Genomic DNA, 17,436 nt, shown 5'->3' on the forward strand with positions numbered 1-17,436 from the left:
ATATCAGATACACCGAGCGAATTCCATACTAGGGACAGCCTGCGTCTGACGAGGATTGAGAATAAACCAAGTATTCGTGCGCCTTCGATAGACCAAAAATAAATAACATCAAGTTGACCACGATTTGCAACACGAGGCACTGAATATCCTATATTGTAATAATAATAATTGGGACGACTAACTTGTGTTCAGTGATGTGTATTATCTGGCCAATTTAAATTTAATGAATGGTGATGGGGCAGCTGGCGATACCTAATGTTGTGGCCGAAATCTTCATTTTGTTTTCCATATCATGAGGAAGAACTCTAAATTTGTAAACTGCGCATGTCACGCTTTGCGGATTTTTTTTTAACGGGTTATTTACACATTACACATGTTCCCATACAATAAAGGTGTGACTGAGCTTGCCCAGGGCGAACACCCCACGGGCGTTGCAACACCCCCCCCCCCTTTTTTTTACTCCCTTCAGAAAATGTGTTCCTTAGTGGGTTCCACAAGGGTGCTGTTGAGCGTTCCACTCGACAACGCTCTGCTTTGCAGTTATAAAAGCTGTATTACTCGAAGTAGGGTTGTTAAAAGTGTTTATCCATGGGTGTAGAAGTCTCTGGAACACCGTTCTGACACCCTTAATGACGTAACTATTTGTAATCTGTACTCGATACGCTCAACTAATTATACTCTTTCGTTCAACGTCAGGAAGAGACTGCTGGCCGGTTTCTCTCGCGTGCTCCCTAAACTCCGTGCAACCCTAAGCTGACAGCGCGCTAGAAGCTACCCGCGTTGTTCGACCAACCATACGTCTATCATTTGCCTCATTTGCCGCCTGCACATGGGGTCACGTGAGGAAAGGGAGGCGGCTTATTGGTCCAGCGAACGCGTCTCTCCCACTGTACTGTCAGATTAAGGGTGAATGGAGTAAGTCCCCGGAGCGGTCGCACGGTTCGCGTGCGTGTTCCCGCGCCTTGCGGCGTGTATCTATAGTAGTTACCGAAGTATGTGGCCAGGAATAGAATCGGCTGCGTTTGGCCGTTGTGAAACCGAAACGTGCATGTGCTATAATGGGGTATAGGACGATCGATAACTGTTGTTCAATACATATGCGATACAATTCATGCTGCGCGGAATCGAGTTGCCTCGCTCGAAGAAAATGGCGATCTCGGAGACCATTCCTGAAGTACGCAGCGCCTCCCGTCGTCTTTTTGGCGTACTATACGGTAGGAGCGGTTCACGTTTGTTTAGCATTTTGCGATTTCAGAACGTGAAGAAAGCCGGCTTATAACAAAACAGGGTACGTATCGGCCTTGTGATGATATCCTTTATGTACTGCGCTTGCAGTGGGAAGTGAGAAGGAATTGCGCCGTTTCCACTATCCCAGCATTGCCCGCGCCAAGCGGTGCAATCTGGGGTCGACGTGAGGCCTTGTGGCATTTTCCGGAAAGGTCTATTCTGTTTCCAGGAGTTTGTTCCTCGGATGTTCTGCGCCAGCTGATTGGAAACACCTTGTTGAACGAGACGAGTCACCCTTTTCGGATCGCGTTATAAGATAAAGGAATAATGCCCCATTCACACGGTCAGCGTATCGGTACTTTTTAGGTCTGTCCCTTTGCAATCGGCGAATCAGTCGGCGCTATCGGGTCGCGAGCACATGCCACGCGCGGAGAATCGCGAACTGATTGGCCGCCGACCATGAAGGTCCTTTGCCTAAAGGGACCTTTATGATCGTCGGGGCTTTTGCTGGGAACGAGCTCTTTTGGAATATGAAACGCGGAGTTCTGAAAACTCTTTAGAAGCGCAAGAAGCCCGCTCGATAAACGAACGCATCGATTTACGATGCGTTCGTGTCGTCTTGGAAAACATCGCTTGTCGCGAGTTCCAAAAAAAGAAAAGAGCTTCTGGGCGGTATCCGATTTCATTATCAGCGCTTGTGCGTATGGCTCCTGCTTATTTTGTGAAGCGACGGACGGGCGCGTGCTGGGTTGTGGATATGAAGAGGGTGGGACGGCGCCACCGACCCATGACAAAATACTGTTTGAGGGGGAGGGCGAGAGGAGGTCCCAGCAAAATGGAAGATATTGGGGAAGAGGGGGGGGGGGGGGGCCTGATGCCCCCCCCCCCCCCCTCCTCCCCTGGCTACGTGCCTGGATTTACATATACTGGGAAATATCTTGGGATTTACATATACTCTGAATTGCCCTGGGATTTACATATACTGGAAATTACTCTCGGACTCACATACTCTACTGAGATTACCCTGGGATGTAGATATTTGCTGGGATTTACGTGTACTTAGGATTATGTTGATTTATATCATACTTGGAATTATGCTTATTTGTATATTATACTTGGAATTATTTTGATTCGCATATTATACTTGAAATTCTCTGATTGAGTATTTACATATGGTACTTAAAACTCTCTCGGGATTTACATATGCTTGAAATTTAGATATACTTAGAAATATCCCGGTATTTACACATACTGGAAATTATATTGTTATTTACATTGGGAATTATCCCTCTATTTACTATTATACTGTGAATTACTCCGGTATTTACATATTCTATTGGAAATGATACTGGGGTTCCCAAGCACGTTGGAATTATACTCGGCTCCACAGATTACACCGATAATTTGACTGGGATATCTGCTCTGTACTGAGATTATGCTGCGAACTATAGTCGGATCCGCGCCCCAAGTATAGCGCGAATCAGGGAAGGGCTCACCGCAACGTTAATCTCGCGAGTTGGCTGCCGCACGGAAAAATTCGTCCAACTTTTTGTTTTCTTCTTTTTGCAGACTTTTTTTTTTGTTTTGCTCGGGTAGGCGTGATGCGGGTGGTCGTGTACGTCCCGGCGGCGGCGGCCTCAAATGAGCGGTCGGTGCACGGAGACTTCGACTGTATATACGACGCAACTCTGGTGTGCCCAGTTTGCAGAGTGTTCCCAAACTGGTCGCTCGCGTTCACCTGGTCTATGGACGGCGATTGGCATCGAGAGCTGCGTGGAGGTGACGAAAGCGTCGATCGACTGCGAGCGATCGCCACGCAACGAGGCAACGCATGCGCACTTGCCAACCATCTGCGCAAGATGAGCGCAAAAGCTCTCCATGGTTCCAGTCAGAGTTTTGAGAGCGCGGAAATCAAAGGAAGTCTTGCTGAGCCAGTGGCTCGGTTCCAGTTGCTCCCTTCCTTAAATACGGGCTCTTTACTCAACTCCGAAGGAGGCGCGCGCCACCCAGCGGAAGAGACGCGAAGGAGAGAGAGGGACTTGGGCGGTACTACCGCCTATCCGAGTGTGCGACGGAAGCTGCCGCGGCCTAGCGGCCGAAATGCGAAACGGGGAGAAGGGGACTTCGCGATGCGTTGGAAATAGTAGGCGGGTTCGGTCGGTGGTCTGTGCGGTGATGCCGTGTCGGCGTTTCTTTCGAACCCTTCGGAGCTGCGTTGGTTCATTACAAGCTCGTAAACAAAAAAAGACTGGGCAAAAAAATGTTCCGCGAGTAAAGTTGCGAGCGTATATTGGGGAGAACTTTGGTGGGGGTAGGTGGTGTGTTGCAGTCGACGTGGCACTGCGCGGGGGACTGTTACCGCGAACACATCGGTAACATTAGCGCGATTATGCATTTGGTTCGTGTATACGTTTTATTCCGTTCTTCGGCGCTTACTGCCGGTAGGGTTTAAGCTGCGTGCTCGTTTGGCCAGTGGTGCGTTTCTCCACGTGATCAGGCTCCAGTCTCTTCTCACGCGCAGCGAGGGCGGGTTCAGGTGATGAGAGAGGCGGTTGGTTGGTCCGGGAGGCTCTGTCAGGCTAAGGGGGGGGGGAACTGAGTGCAGCCTTCGATATTGAATGCGATTGCCTCTCCTGAGCCAATACAGATGATTATTATTATTATTATTTATTATTATTAGAGTCGCGAAATAGAATCCAGTGCGCCAGTACCAAGACCGCAAGGTTGTTCCTGGGCACTATAATAAACATTGATTGATTGATTCATTATTATATACTTCATATTTGAAAAAAAAAAAGCGCACAAGCAGTGAGGAAGGGAAGAGAATACAGAGGGGCTGCCTCCCAACTGATATGTCGTGATATAAAGAGAAAGACGAGGCGTGTGATTCATTTCTGATGCTTCGTCCTCCTCTTCTTGTCACGATAAACCAGTTGGGAGTGAGCGCTCTGCGTTCTTTTCCTCGCTGCTTTATGCGCTGTTTTTAATATGATGTCGTCTTGCCAACCAGCTCAACTCTCCACATTACTATAAGTGTTAACCTGCCGAATTCGTGTCTCATCTCGGTACACCTTTCGCTTCGTACTTCTGATTTTAACAAATCTTTAGGAAGAAGAAGAAAAAAATACTAGATAGGTTTTGAGCTTGTGCTAATTCGGGGTAGTGTCTTGTGTTTTCAACGTGAAGTGCGATTATAGACATTTTCCACAGGGACGCCGCCTTCTTGTATTGTCGTCACCTCCAGTATGGGCGACGACAAAATAACAAAACGTTTCAACCTGTAAGTAGCAAAAAAAAAAAAAATATAGAGGGGAGCCAAAACGAGAATGTGTGACGGTTAGGCTTATATCCTAAATGTCGTCTGTTGGCGTGGCGGCGGCAAAACAATGTTTTCGCCCATACTGGAAGTGACGACAATTCATGATGGCGGCGTCCAATTGTGGAAAAGGTCTATACTTATTGAGCGTGAAGTTCTCTTTTTTCGGGAGTTTTAGGGACGTTTAAGCCTGGGGTAAAGACGAGATAGCACAACGCGGCAAATGGTTGACGTCGGCGGTGCGGAGAGGAAGAACGAGACACTTGTGCGTCGTGTGGTCCCTGGTTCTCACTAAACTCACTGGTTCTCACTAGTCTCGGGGTGACTCTGTTGCCTTTAACCTTCACCAGCTCGTTTGCGCCCCCAAGTTTCTCTTCGGAAAGAGACCGTGAACAGAAAAAAAAGCAGACGAAAGTTTAGGCGCGTTCGTTTTGCCGCAACGAGTTGTTCTTCGCGCTTGATTTTAATTCTAACAGATTTATTCTAATATTTATTTTATTATTAGCGTAGTTTAAAAAGTACACTAATGCGCTCTGTGCAGGTGAGATATGTGGCCAGGGGGACATAATAATGGGGCTTACCGTGACAGTTAGCCCCCGGTATTGTCCCCCTGGCCAACGTTGCCCCTGCTGTATATAGCTCATCTGCACAGACCGTATTAGTGCATTTTTCACTTTTTTATATATAAATATGTTCGAAATAAAATTGACACCCCGTATAGACCTTTTCATCCCCCTCCGCATGGGCGCTGCCATCTTGGAATCACGTGACGCAGCAGCCATTAGGTTGCTTCAACTTGCTGCACCGCTCTCCCCTCCGCGCCTTGGCGGATGCGTTGTACTCGTGTTTTTCGTCGTGTTTCACCGCGCTTGCTTGCCTTACTTCGGAAACTGTAGTCCAATGCGTTTCCTGGACGACTAAGACATCACGAAGGTTCAAAGGTCCTTATGACAACTGAGGTTTGTTTACTAATAGTGGCGGAACATTCTCAGTAAGAAGCGCGTATATTTATATCACGCATTTAGGATCGCAAGGTGTCAAGCATAGTGAGCACAAGGAGACTATCTGTATTCCCTGAAAGTATCGTTCTTTGTATTCATAATATATCGAAAACAGTTTCTGTTGATTATATAAGAAAACTCGCGGAGGAGGTAGACAACGAACGTTTAAATTGTATTTTATCTTAGGCTAAAAGTAAAGGTACGTCAAAATCAAGCGATTTGTTTGGTCATAATATCACACCTACAAGTCTATAAGGTTCTCAATCTCTTTCTTTCTTTTTTTTTTGCGACGTAGACATTCGGTTGGTCGGTTTACTAATGAAATTTAGGAAATTGTATACCATACTCGCTCCCATCTCGACAGTCATTTAATGATTTATCGATTACATTTAGATAACCAATGCCCTCCACCTAATTTACTTTACACAAAGGTTGGGACCTCCCGCGTAAGAAACTGCCACATACACTTAACAGTAGTAAGTTTTAGAATAGCGTGCACAAAGAAATAACGTTGTTTCTATTTGCAAATGCAAAACGCGGTTTGGGTTCGGCGCATGCGCAATAATGACGATGCTTTTTTTTTTTTTGCTAACGTTGTTTTATCTTTTGCCAGTATCTTAAATCCGCAATAATTAACGCCGCCGCCCCCCCCCCCCCCCCCCAAAAAAAAAAAATAAAATAAATAAGATCTGTCTGCATAACAGCTATTTGAGTCCAGGATTGTCGATGGCGAATAGAGCTTTACTTTTTGTGGCTGGCTACGCCAAATTTTATAAAGCGAATTTGTGCTAAGAAATAAATATTTGTTCACACAGGTCCGTGAAGTTGTGCCTAGCGCTAGAATTTAGCCAAACTTTCCGAGGTATTTCTCCTCCTGCGCCCTTTAATTTTATTTGGCCAATATTACGGAAGGCAAATGCCAGATTTAATTTGACGGGCCTGTCACTTATATCATATCCTGAGTAAGCAAATGTTCATATAAAGAAATGTATTTCCTAGGGCAAATATCGCGAAATGCTCCTTCTGAGTACTTTAGCAGGGTTGATAATTTGAGAAATTTTCTACTCAGCCTGTCAAAACATGCTCGAGTACTAAATTTTAAAAAAAAAGGCCGAGACGATATTATTCGTTTATATCAATTATCTGCGTCATTACACGATACGTTTTTATTCTGCGAAGTTCACTAAAGGTTGAGTGCCCACGAAAACCAAACAGTGAGTTGTAAACTCGCGAGTCCATCTGTTCTGGCCGATTCAGAATATTGCTGATCAAACTGTCGATATGCGTCCCCCCTTTACATTCACATGTTACTCTCTTCATTAGTTTGTTTTTCTGAAAACTGGTGTCATCGGGTACGGCCATACACGATGGTAATCTTCCTTGGACATCAGTCAGGCGTTTCGCAACCGACCATAATCAGATACATAAAAGGAGTTGGTAAGAAAAGCCCACAATTTAAGCTAAAATGCACCTCGTAGTCATCAAAGTGGCTCAATACTACTGTTTCATTGGCTGTGTGCTACCAGGAAAATAATCGTATCACAAAATTAAGCACAAACAACGTAAAACAGCAACATAGCCGCGCTCACGTTGAAACCGAAACCAACCAAATTGAAGCAACCTAATGGCGCCGAGTGCGTCAGCGCCCCCTGTCCGCCGGTGATGCAACTACTAAAATGAAAAGGTCTATAGATATATATAATGCGCGACACGGGAGGTATCCTAGAAAAAGTAAAGATGAAATGAAAAAAAAAAAATGTTTGCTGTTGGTTGTTTCGGAACGGCCGAAATTCATGGGACCTTCTTTTCGTCCGGATAATTACGACAGCTGTCCGGTCTTCGCTGTCCCTCTTAATGAAGCCTTTCTCCTTTGTGTCCAGATTGGCGTGACCTGCGATGCGCTGCGGACCGAATGGCACCGCACCGGCTGGCCTGCGCGGTAAGTGTACACCTCTTGGACCGATTGAGACCGGTGCACAGCGGTCACGCAATGGGCCGGCATGGTAGCCGCCCAAGGACAGAATTCAGAGCCGACGTTTAGAAAAGGCAGATGAACTGCCGGACACTCCGTTGTAGAGCTCCGGCCCGGGGTTGGGAAACTACTCCAAAAACGATTTTTTTTTTCTTTTTTATTAACGCAGTCTGGTGATTTGTTAGTCGAATTCTACGACAACTCTCACAAAGGACTGGTCACGTCATGTGACACCTTGACGTGTGTTGGGATATCGTTATCATGACGTCGTTACTTTAAATGACGTCATTATGGTGTCGTCATGACGTCACACACGCACACGTGTAGGTTTTGTTCCCATATAGCTCAATGACACCAGACACTGCGCTCCGCTGTCTTTGTCACCCTGATCAAGCTATTCGCAACTCCAACGCCCTATAGGTGGCGGGACGGTAGTTCCAAAATGGCGGAAGAGACGGGGATAGATTCTCCAGGATATCCCGTGCGCCTGCTCGCTGACGCTGTTCAGCGCGCTAAAAATGATTTATTTGTCTAGAAATGCGAAGCGGTTAGGGAGGGATCATATTACAGGTGACGGAGATGTGTATGCACGTTAGGAAAACTAGCATGCTGTTAATTAAAAGTTGCAGAAATCTCAAATTGCGAAGCTTTGTGGTGAGCGAGCGCGTTTTAGGCACCGGCCACGTCACTGTTTGTGGCAGAATTTTTGTCAGGGTGATGAAGATATGTTTGCACTGTGCCTGGCCCTTAGTTCTCTAAAAATGTAGCCGCGAACGGTGACCGTCAAGCTTCGGAAGAGCAGCGTTCACAGCATTGGTGTCTTCGCATCCCAGCCTCATAACTCGCTGCTCACCGTCTCGGTTTTAGTGTTTTGCCACACGCAATCGAACTGCTCTATGGTTATTGATAGAAAGTTTGTTGCCGCAGGCTACCGTGCGGTGTAGCATTGCAACCGCAAGCTCGCGCTGCGCCTTTGAAGCACAATTCTCAGTGCGCTCCGGAAGCGTTGCCGTGCTCATCACTCTAAAAAAAAAAAAAAAAAAGAGGTGATGTAGTTTTTATATTCCTTGTCGCATATACGACACTCCAAAACTTCAGTTTGCTGTGCAGCCCACTGACGTCAAATTGACGGCCCCAACTTTTACGAGAGGCTTGATGACGGCGCAACATAAGATATGAAACAGCTAAAGTACGCATCAAAAAGTACAGAGAAAAAAAAAACAAAAAAAAACGCCGAGGTTTTACAGTAAAGACCAGAAGACCCCGATTTCTTTTCTTTTTTTTTTTTTTTTTTGTTACAGTCCTTTACACTTACTTAAGTTATTCTAATAAGTTGTACAACTCGGCTATCAAGCCGCTCGTAAAAGTTGGTAGCGCCGGTTGAAAGTCACTGCGCTGTACGTTCAACTAGAGCTTAGGGGTGTCGTGCGCTATGCAAAAACTGCCTGTTAACATAATCGGCGTGTTTAGGGGTTTTAGTTATTGCTCTATGAAATATCAATATTTTAATATACTATACATTTTTTTGTACCGTGTTATTTGCAACATTGCTGTCCCTCTGGCAAAACCTGCGCGTTCTAAGCTCTCGTCACGAACGGCTGGCTAACACAGACGCGCTCAAAATGCTTCGATCATTTCTTTCTTTGCTTTGGGATTTCCTGAAAGCAAGTACGGGTATTCTGTCTTTTTAAAGTGCTTGGAATAAATGGTCATGTTCCTTGTAACGGCCTTAAAACGCGAACCCATTGCCGATTTGTATTGCTCGACATACCGTTGCGCGACAAGTTTCCTCCTACTTATGGCAAAGAATAGACTTTCCCTAGACCGTACTATAGAGTTCTTCATTATTAGCGGGGTCGTTTTCCGTCACGTTGAGCACAGATTGAGCTGGCAGTCATGCACAAGACCAGAATTCCGCAGCGTATGCGATACACGAAAAGTCCCTAATGAAATTAGACATCCCGATCCTTCGTGCAAGACTGTTGCAAGGCGGAGCACAAGAATTCCTTTTTTAACGCGCTCACTTTTCTAGTCAAAACGGCTTCACGCATCAAGGCCGAGAGTCCCTGCCGACGTTTCCGCGCCGCCGCCGCCGCTGCCGTCCCCGCTCCTCTGCTTCTCCGTTCGTCCGCGGGAGGGCGAGCGGCGCGCTGGAGTTGCGAATACTCCGTGTCACCAGTTGTGTGCAATGCATGCGAAGGCAACGCCATTAGAAGAGAGAAAGGGAAAGGAAGGAGGGCGATGGATAGGGGAGAAAGGGAGAGCCTTATGAAGGTTAGAGGAGAAAGGTTTCTCTCCTCCTAGCCAGCATTCCTAGTTTTCGCTTTTTTTCCCCACCCCTGGCGTTGCCTTCGCCTGTACTGCACCAAGTGGTGACACAGAATGAAGTGTCATATGTTTCTGTTCTTTGGGTGAGTAATTTGTTTCAGCTTTTGACTAGATTTCAGATAGATGGCTCGTGAATACGGCGTTGCTAATCTCAAGAATAGGACATTTCGAGACATCTGTATGCCCCTCCACGGTCCTTTTTGTGTTCTGTCTACACTTATAGCATCTAGAGTTCAGGCACATAGCTCGAACCCTCACCCCTGCCCGTTTCCATCTGGATGAGCATCGTCCCGGCGTGCGGTCGTGTAAATCACTACTGCGTGGTGCACATTGAAGACGGCCAGGCTGGCACTGCAACGGCTCTATTGCTCGTCTATACAGCTGAGACACCAGGCACCCATTAGGGCTGACTAACGGCCCGTCGTCCAAACACGTACGCGCACGACACAATTTACGCTCATTATTTTAATCCATCACCCGGTAGCTCTTCCTTCTTTTTATTTTGAAAACCGGTTCTCCCGAGCTGCTTGGGCGCCGCGGAAGCTGCAGCCTTCTCCCGTCTTCTAGCCTTCCTTCCTGGTTCGCCGGATCGCAACCAATCAAGCGGTGGCAAAAGTGCCTCGTCACGGCGCTTGGTCGTCTTTGCGCGTTTGCTGTCCCGCGGCTAAACCAGGCGCGCGGTAAATGCCCGTAATACTGTGCCTTCTTTTTTTTTTTTTTCTGCGCGCGATTGTTATATTTGGTAATGGGCAAACGCAAACGCTCAACTGACGTCATGCCCCTACGGTGGCGCTGCTGTCGGTATTGCGCGTGCGCAGTTTTGTGTATGCGGGGCGCAAGTTCGTCTGCTTCTTTTTGCATGGCTTATGGTGACGTCAGAACGCCGAACTATGATTTGCCTTTATTGAAGGATAGCGAGGAGAACTCGAAGAAAGCTGCCTTGAGGTCTACCCAGCATCCTTCAATCGCAGTCAATCAGAGCTCGGTGCTTTGACGTCACCACACCCCTGCAGAAGAAGCAGACGAACTTGCTCTCCGCATAGGCGTTTGGGCCTCTAGGCGCCGCCATTTTTTGCCGAGGCGCACCCACGGTTTCCAGACTGGCGACCAAACGAAGCGTGTTCCGTCCACGGTGGCCAGACTAGCTCTCGAAGCGCCGCTGCTGGCGAGCGTCTGTGGTGGAGACTGCCGAAGACAGTCCGCTGACACGACACGTGATCGATCGAAGTTAACTCGGAAAGAAACGACGCAAAACTTCTCGTGCGAGCTAACGATGAGTCCATTGCGACCGTTGCTACCGCGTCAGCTAAAACTTCCGTCTTTGTTGATAGTCGATGGAACCGCGGTCATCGGAGTGGACCGAACGCAGCCCGAGGGTCACGGCGATATGCGTGTGGCGCCTTTTCGCAGCGTAATGGCTGGAAATGGCATTGTATACACGGCCCGCTGTGGTCCAACGTAAGGTGAAACGGAGTGTCTGGTTCGCACATATTAATTCTTTTCATTTTTGATTTCTACTTTTTATTCGTTTGCGACGAGAGAGACGGCTTCATTATGGGGTCAGCGTCGCTTCCTCCAAGCGACGCTGGGATGTATAATTATGAAACGTCCCGCTGTCCGTTCACGTGATAAGGACTAAAGGAAGGACCTCGTTAATAGGCAGCGGCCGCACCGCGGGGGCGCTGGGCTCGGAACTGCGCCTGCTCAGACGCTTCACGCGAATCTGCAGGTCTCTGCGCGCGAGCGCTCTGGCCACACCTGGTTTGGGGCAAACACGGGCCTGTTTGTGTAAACTGCATGCTAAGTAAATATCCAAGCAGCAAGTTCTCGTTAACTGTTTCCTTTCATAAAACGCCAATTTGAACAAACTGTTTTCATATATGATTTTTTTTTTTTTTTTTTTTGGTGGCACTTAACATTAGATTTCTTTAGGCAGTCGAACTCGCTGGGGTGGTTTTGAATGCTGGTGCGCTCTCCGCATCCACACGCTGTGTATCTACTGGCCACACTAAAAACGTGACGTCAGACGGAGGGGCGAAGAAAAACGGTTGAAGGTGCAGTCCCGTCAGAGTGCATTAATAAGCGGACATAAGCAGACAGCTTCGGGCTCAACATTATAGCTTTACTCTGCGTGCTTATAATTATTCGAAATTTACTTAAATATATCAACAAATAAATAAAAAAAGAGATAAAAAAAAAAAAACTTGTTCCTACACTGGGAACAAGTTAACAGATCGGAAAGAGCCGGTCGGGCAGGCGAAGACGGGAGTTGCACAACTGAGGTGTCGTATGGCATTACATTTCTGTGACGTCATTGGTCGGAAACCGAGGGACCACATTTTTGGACGCGATAAACACCAGTCGGAGGCGCGTCCAAAAGCCGCCAAACCCTTCCGACGTCTCAAGTTCTGCAGCCTCTTGATGAGAGTATATGCCGTGTCACTCAGCCTGCGCTCCGCTTCCGTAGCCCTTGCAGCGTGTATCGTGCACGGCGGTGGTCGTAGCACAGGCGGGTTAGTCAGCTACGATGAATGCGCATCCCTTTTCGCACTATACTGCGGGGAATCGACACTAGCAAAGCTCTCGTTCTGCGGTTAGCACGATAAAGGGTCTACTGCCCGATTTTTGCGATCCTTGTATGAACTTACGGGAGGTTCGGTGCTCCTACTGGAACACTCGACGATTTCCGTCCGCTTCTGTGTATGCGTCAAAATGATCATTTGTACTTAGGTTTGAAAGAACAAGAAACACGAAGGACAGCCTTTCCCTTTGCATTAGAGACGACTTTTATTTTGGGTGCAAAAGTTCAGGCGGCGATCTGAATGCTGAATTAATTCCCGCGTTCAAAATTAACGTTTTTAAAACTAAAGGCGAGAGTGCTTTTCCCTGTTCCTCTTTCGTGTTTTTGTTTCTTAAGCTCATGAGAACATTAAAGGGGCAGTGCAACGATTATCAGACTTCGGCCAATTAACTGCGGAAATTAATCTGCGTCACCTATGGAACGAAAAACCGTAAACCGCATTTTCTGGCGATAGCTAGTTCTTATTTTAAAAAATGTAACAAATCGAAGGTCGAAGTGCCTCTCAACTCTCCACGCCGACTTTCGAGTGACGTACTCTGGGGTTTCACGTGGTTTCCCCTTGGGCCCTCTCTTGAGACCCCAGCCGCTTCCTCCGCGATTGTCGACTTTCAAAGGATTAGCCTCGCCGAAGGTCGCGGCGAGCGATGGACACAAAGGACGGTTCGCCACGGGGCCGACGGCGAGTGTAGCAGCGGAGGGGGACAGGGTTTGTTGACTTCCGCGCATCCCCCAGAGACGCCGTCATTTTAGTTCCCGTAGCTGCCACAGGCGGCTCTAGATCGGCAAATAATTCGTTTTTTGCAAGGAGGTTAGAAGTACTAGGTGGGGGCACGTTGCAATATTGGTGAAGCCTAGTCGTAAAAAGTTTAAACGATTTTGTGCCCAGCGTGACCGCAGATCTGTCTGGCGATTGGTGCGCGTGACATGTCACGTGTGAGATGGATGGTTGATTGTAGAAGGACTCCTTGCAGGCTTGCGCGCGCTCCGTCCGGTAGGTTTTATCAGATAGAAGGCTAAGCTGTGGTGTATTCTAGTACACCATAGCTAGACGGAGGCTAGCTACGGTCACGTGACGTGGTCACGTTCACCTGAGAAGTGAGGAGAGTAAGGAAAAAATGAGAAAGAGGCGAGGCGTCAAGGGAGCATGGCTTGTGGAGGCTACGCGACCGACGTCATGCCCTCTCCTACCCTTCTATTCTCCATGGTTTTTTTGCCTTGCGATTACGCAGGAGAATAGTAGTTTTTCGGGGAAATGTGACGCGTTTTTGGTCACTTGGGCTTGTATAAACAAAATGAAAAATGCAAACTGGCAATTTTTTCAACATTAAAACCGTTGCACTGCCCCTTTAAGCGTGGTCAGACATTTCAAATATTTTATGTAAACGAGGGGGGCTTTCCCCTGTCCCACCACCGTCGCCTCTCCCCCCATCTCCCCAATAGTTCCGACGAATGTGCCTGGAACTCGACCGGGCAGCCCAACAGGCGAATCGATGCACGTCGACTCCCCCTTGGATAAGGTCGACTGACGTCGTCCTCGATTTCGACGTGACCATTCCTCACGATAGCCTTCGACTCCGGGCGAGAGGACAAGGTGGACATCGCTAGCGGTCAAGGAACGGTCTATCGGAAATTCCTCCGGCTTCCAGCGTTCCCGCGGAGACGTTATCTGCGCGGTGGCGTTCCTGGAGACCTTATCTATTGCGATCCAACCGGGCTCTTCCCGATAACCAGGACGCGTCGCTATCAGCCCGATTCTAGGCCGATGGGCGCAGCACTGGCCGATAAGCCCCGACGGAGCTTGCTGGAGGATCCGGCCCCACTGGCGCGGCAGCGGTTTGCTCGACGAAGTCCCTCGGTGAAGACAACAGGAGTGTGCGCGGTCGGTCAGCCCCGTTTGCCCGATCGGATCTCGGTGTCGTCGACGTGCGTGTCGGCGAAGATTATTTCCCGAGGCCGGCCATTTGTAGGTGAGACAGTTTCTTCGAAACGGCCGGCAGTGCTTGGCACAGTCTTGTAGGGATTGCTCGTGCGGTCGGTGGTGATGTGCGTCATCGGTGACACGTCGGGAGGGCGTCGTACCGCAGAGTCGCAATTTCGGCTGCTTCCGTAGCGCTGCTGCAGTTGCTTCACTTGTGTTTTTGGCAGCTTGCTTCCGTCCTAAGGGATCATGCGGTTCCCAGCCGGGATGTCTTGATTTCCAGGGCTTGTTGTCGGTGTTCAAATCCGGTCTTTGCGGTCGGGGTCGGCGTGGGCTGCGCTGTATGCTAAAGTTTTAGAATGACGTGCGCAGTTTTAGCGCACGATAGCGCTAAATTTAGCGCTCGCGTTAGCGCACGCTACGCAAGAGTTTTAGAGTAGCGTTGGTAGCGTTTCTCCGCCGCGACGCAAAAGCCCAAGCATCTCGCGCTTGCAACGCCACCAAGATAGTCACAATATCTATTTCACACACGTAATGCTGTAACTTGAGAAAAAAAAATTGTTTTAAGGTCCAGAGTGACATTTTAGATTTGTTTAAACATGAGAATGAGACACGAGCGGTCGACTGGTCGTGTCCGCCTGCGTTGCCTCGGCAAGAGAAATCTCGTGTACTGACCTTCGCACACCGTGCCTTCGCCGAGAAATGTTCGCGCTACGCAAGCACCTAGTTGCCGGTGATCGTTGCCCACCTTGTTGGGTTTTCCAAACCGGGTGCAAAATCGCAGTCGCGAGGATGCTGCCGACGTCGCCCAAGCGGCCGGAGCCATGGTTCTGGGGGCCGCCATTTTTCAACTGTGCACGTCTCTGCTTTAGCCAACTTCTCATCACGAATCCTCCTTCGAGGAGCGCACAGACCCTTAGCGCGCTGGTGATAATTCATCATAATGTGACAGATGAGATTGGAGTCTTTGTTGTCTTTTACTTCGACTTGAAAACTTAATTGTTCCGCACCATAGTCTCAGGTGCTTCATTATGATTAATTTCGCTTTCCTAATATTTTTAACCTCCTCGCTTGCACTGGCCGACCGAGAAGTAGCGAAAGTTCAAAAAGCTATGTGAAAGCCGCTACCAGAACAAATGGAGCGATGCGTCGTCCGCTCACGTTTCCGGCAAGAGTAGAATATCCCTCCCAGTTTTTCTTCGGAGTTAAGAAGGCATCATTTCATGATACAAATTTAAAAAACAAAATTTAGGGAATGTATTGTGAAATCGGGAATTGTACTTTCCTCTGAAAGTACCAGAAAAAAATACTTGTAAGTACAAGTACATATTCAGAGAATGTACTTCATGTAAAGTACAAGTTTCCTAATCCTACTTGAAGTAGTACTTTAAGTCCAATGTAGTTAAAGCACTTCCCAACACTGGCGCGCGCAAAGCGCAAAACGTGGTTAACGTTCGGCGCATGCGCAGTGACGACGACGCTATTCTTTGCGTACGCAAAACTTTAGCGTGCGCTATTCTAAAACTCTCTCTTAAAGGAGCTGTGCAACGATATTCAGTTGGAATGTTTTTCACTATACACGAGCTTACTGGCACTTGTGGGACTCGAGGATACTCGCACGCAACGCCACTGGCCAAGAAACTCCTTTGTTGCGGTGAAATTTCAAGGACAAAAGCAGTTATTTTCGTTCAATCTCTCCTTTGCAAAATTTGATGCCGTAACGAGGGGGTCGCAGAACACCCAAGTGACGATATTTGAATACGGTTCATAGATTGGACCCGAGCCCTGCGTGGGCACTCGATTTGGGCTCGTGATAATTACTAGCTCGAGAAGCATTCGGGTAGTCGCCCGCGTCCAATCGCTGCAACGACGCCAATAGCCGAGCCATAACTATGACTGGAACTCAGCGCGTGTCCCGTGCTTTGCCAACCGCAGCACGTGGCTATGATCAACATTGGCGGCATATCATCGGCTCCAGATCACGTGGCCACTTGTTCTGGCTGCGAGTTGAGGGAGTGAACGTTCTCGTTTTTCTTTAATTTTTTTTTTCTGGGACTTCTGTTGTGTGGGGTAAAAAACGAACGGGTGTTTCATAGGTCATTAACGTCGGGATCTGTTCTAAGTGGTATTTGCGCAAAGTACAAAAATTGTTGCATCGCCCCTTTAATCGCAGTTAGCGGGAACACGGGAGGCGTGGCATGGGCTACTATCGGAGCGGTCTAAAACGAGTCGGCGAACTACAGCGTCTCAGCTACCGCTGCAGTTGCGCGCCTGGCAGCACACTATCTGCAAGCAAGGCCTGCGAATGACGTCATTGTTAAGGGATCCCCGACGCGCCCCAAGCGGCAGACTCGATGCGAGAAGCTGCAACACGCGCTGCGAGGATACCGCGTTGCATGGGCGTACCAACCGGGGGGGGCAAGGGGGGTGCTTGCCCCCCCCAGCTCTCAGAGTGGGGGGGCAAGGTATGTGTTTTGCCCCCCCCCCCTGAAGCAGCCGCGCCACCGGGCAGGGCAAACACTGGCCGGCGGGGCCCGAGGGATACCAAGGGCACTGCCGCCCGGCCTTGGGGGGGGGGGGGGGGGGGGGTCTGGTTTGCCCCCCACTCAAAAACAAGTTGGTACGCCACTGCCGCGTTGCGCGGTCAGCTGCGCGATGTGCTGCAGATGTCAGCGAAACGAGCGAAGCCGGCACTGCGAGCGATCTAAAGTCAATCAGTGCTATGTGATCGTCACGTGACCTTTGGAAGGAGCGCAGCGGCGTGCGGGACACATAGCCACGGGCCCATCATGTGATACGGGAGGATAGCGCGTCGCGGTTTCACGGCCAACAATGCGGCGTGCATTTCACGGCGGTACGTGCGCAGGTCATATATCTTTGAGTCATGGTCACGTTATCGTTGCTGCTTTGTTCCTACGCTGTACGCACTTCGTTGGAAGAAGTGGAGCAACCTTCTTAAAATGTAACTTGGCGGCTAAGGGGGGACAAGTTCCGTGACAGCGTTTCTGCTTTTTGTGGCAGTCTGTGGGATCGACCTGCCTTTGCGTCACTGGTCGGCAGTTCTTGCTCAAACTTCTGCCAGCGTGCAATGGT

General features: G+C 48.7%; 1 protein-coding gene across 4 annotated transcripts in view; it reads left to right on the top strand.

Moving 5' to 3' along the window:
* LOC8051147 (protein kinase C and casein kinase substrate in neurons protein 1) overlaps positions 1-17,436 on the top strand; it is a 93,096-nt gene that overhangs the window by 44,735 nt on the left and 30,925 nt on the right. For 2 of the 4 annotated variants that reach the window (XM_040213288.3, XM_040213290.3), the window contains exon 2: positions 7,425-7,483. The gene's annotated coding sequence lies outside the window, so the exon portion shown is untranslated. Of the gene's footprint in view, positions 1-7,424; positions 7,484-14,175; positions 14,393-17,436 lie in introns of those variants that run through there. The other 2 variants (XM_040213289.3, XM_040501965.2) reach the window with 2 other exon arrangements.

Source organism: Ixodes scapularis, unplaced genomic scaffold (assembly GCF_016920785.2).
Source record: "Ixodes scapularis isolate PalLabHiFi unplaced genomic scaffold, ASM1692078v2 ptg002182l_1__unscaffolded, whole genome shotgun sequence".
Lineage (NCBI taxonomy): Eukaryota > Metazoa > Arthropoda > Arachnida > Ixodida > Ixodidae > Ixodes > Ixodes scapularis.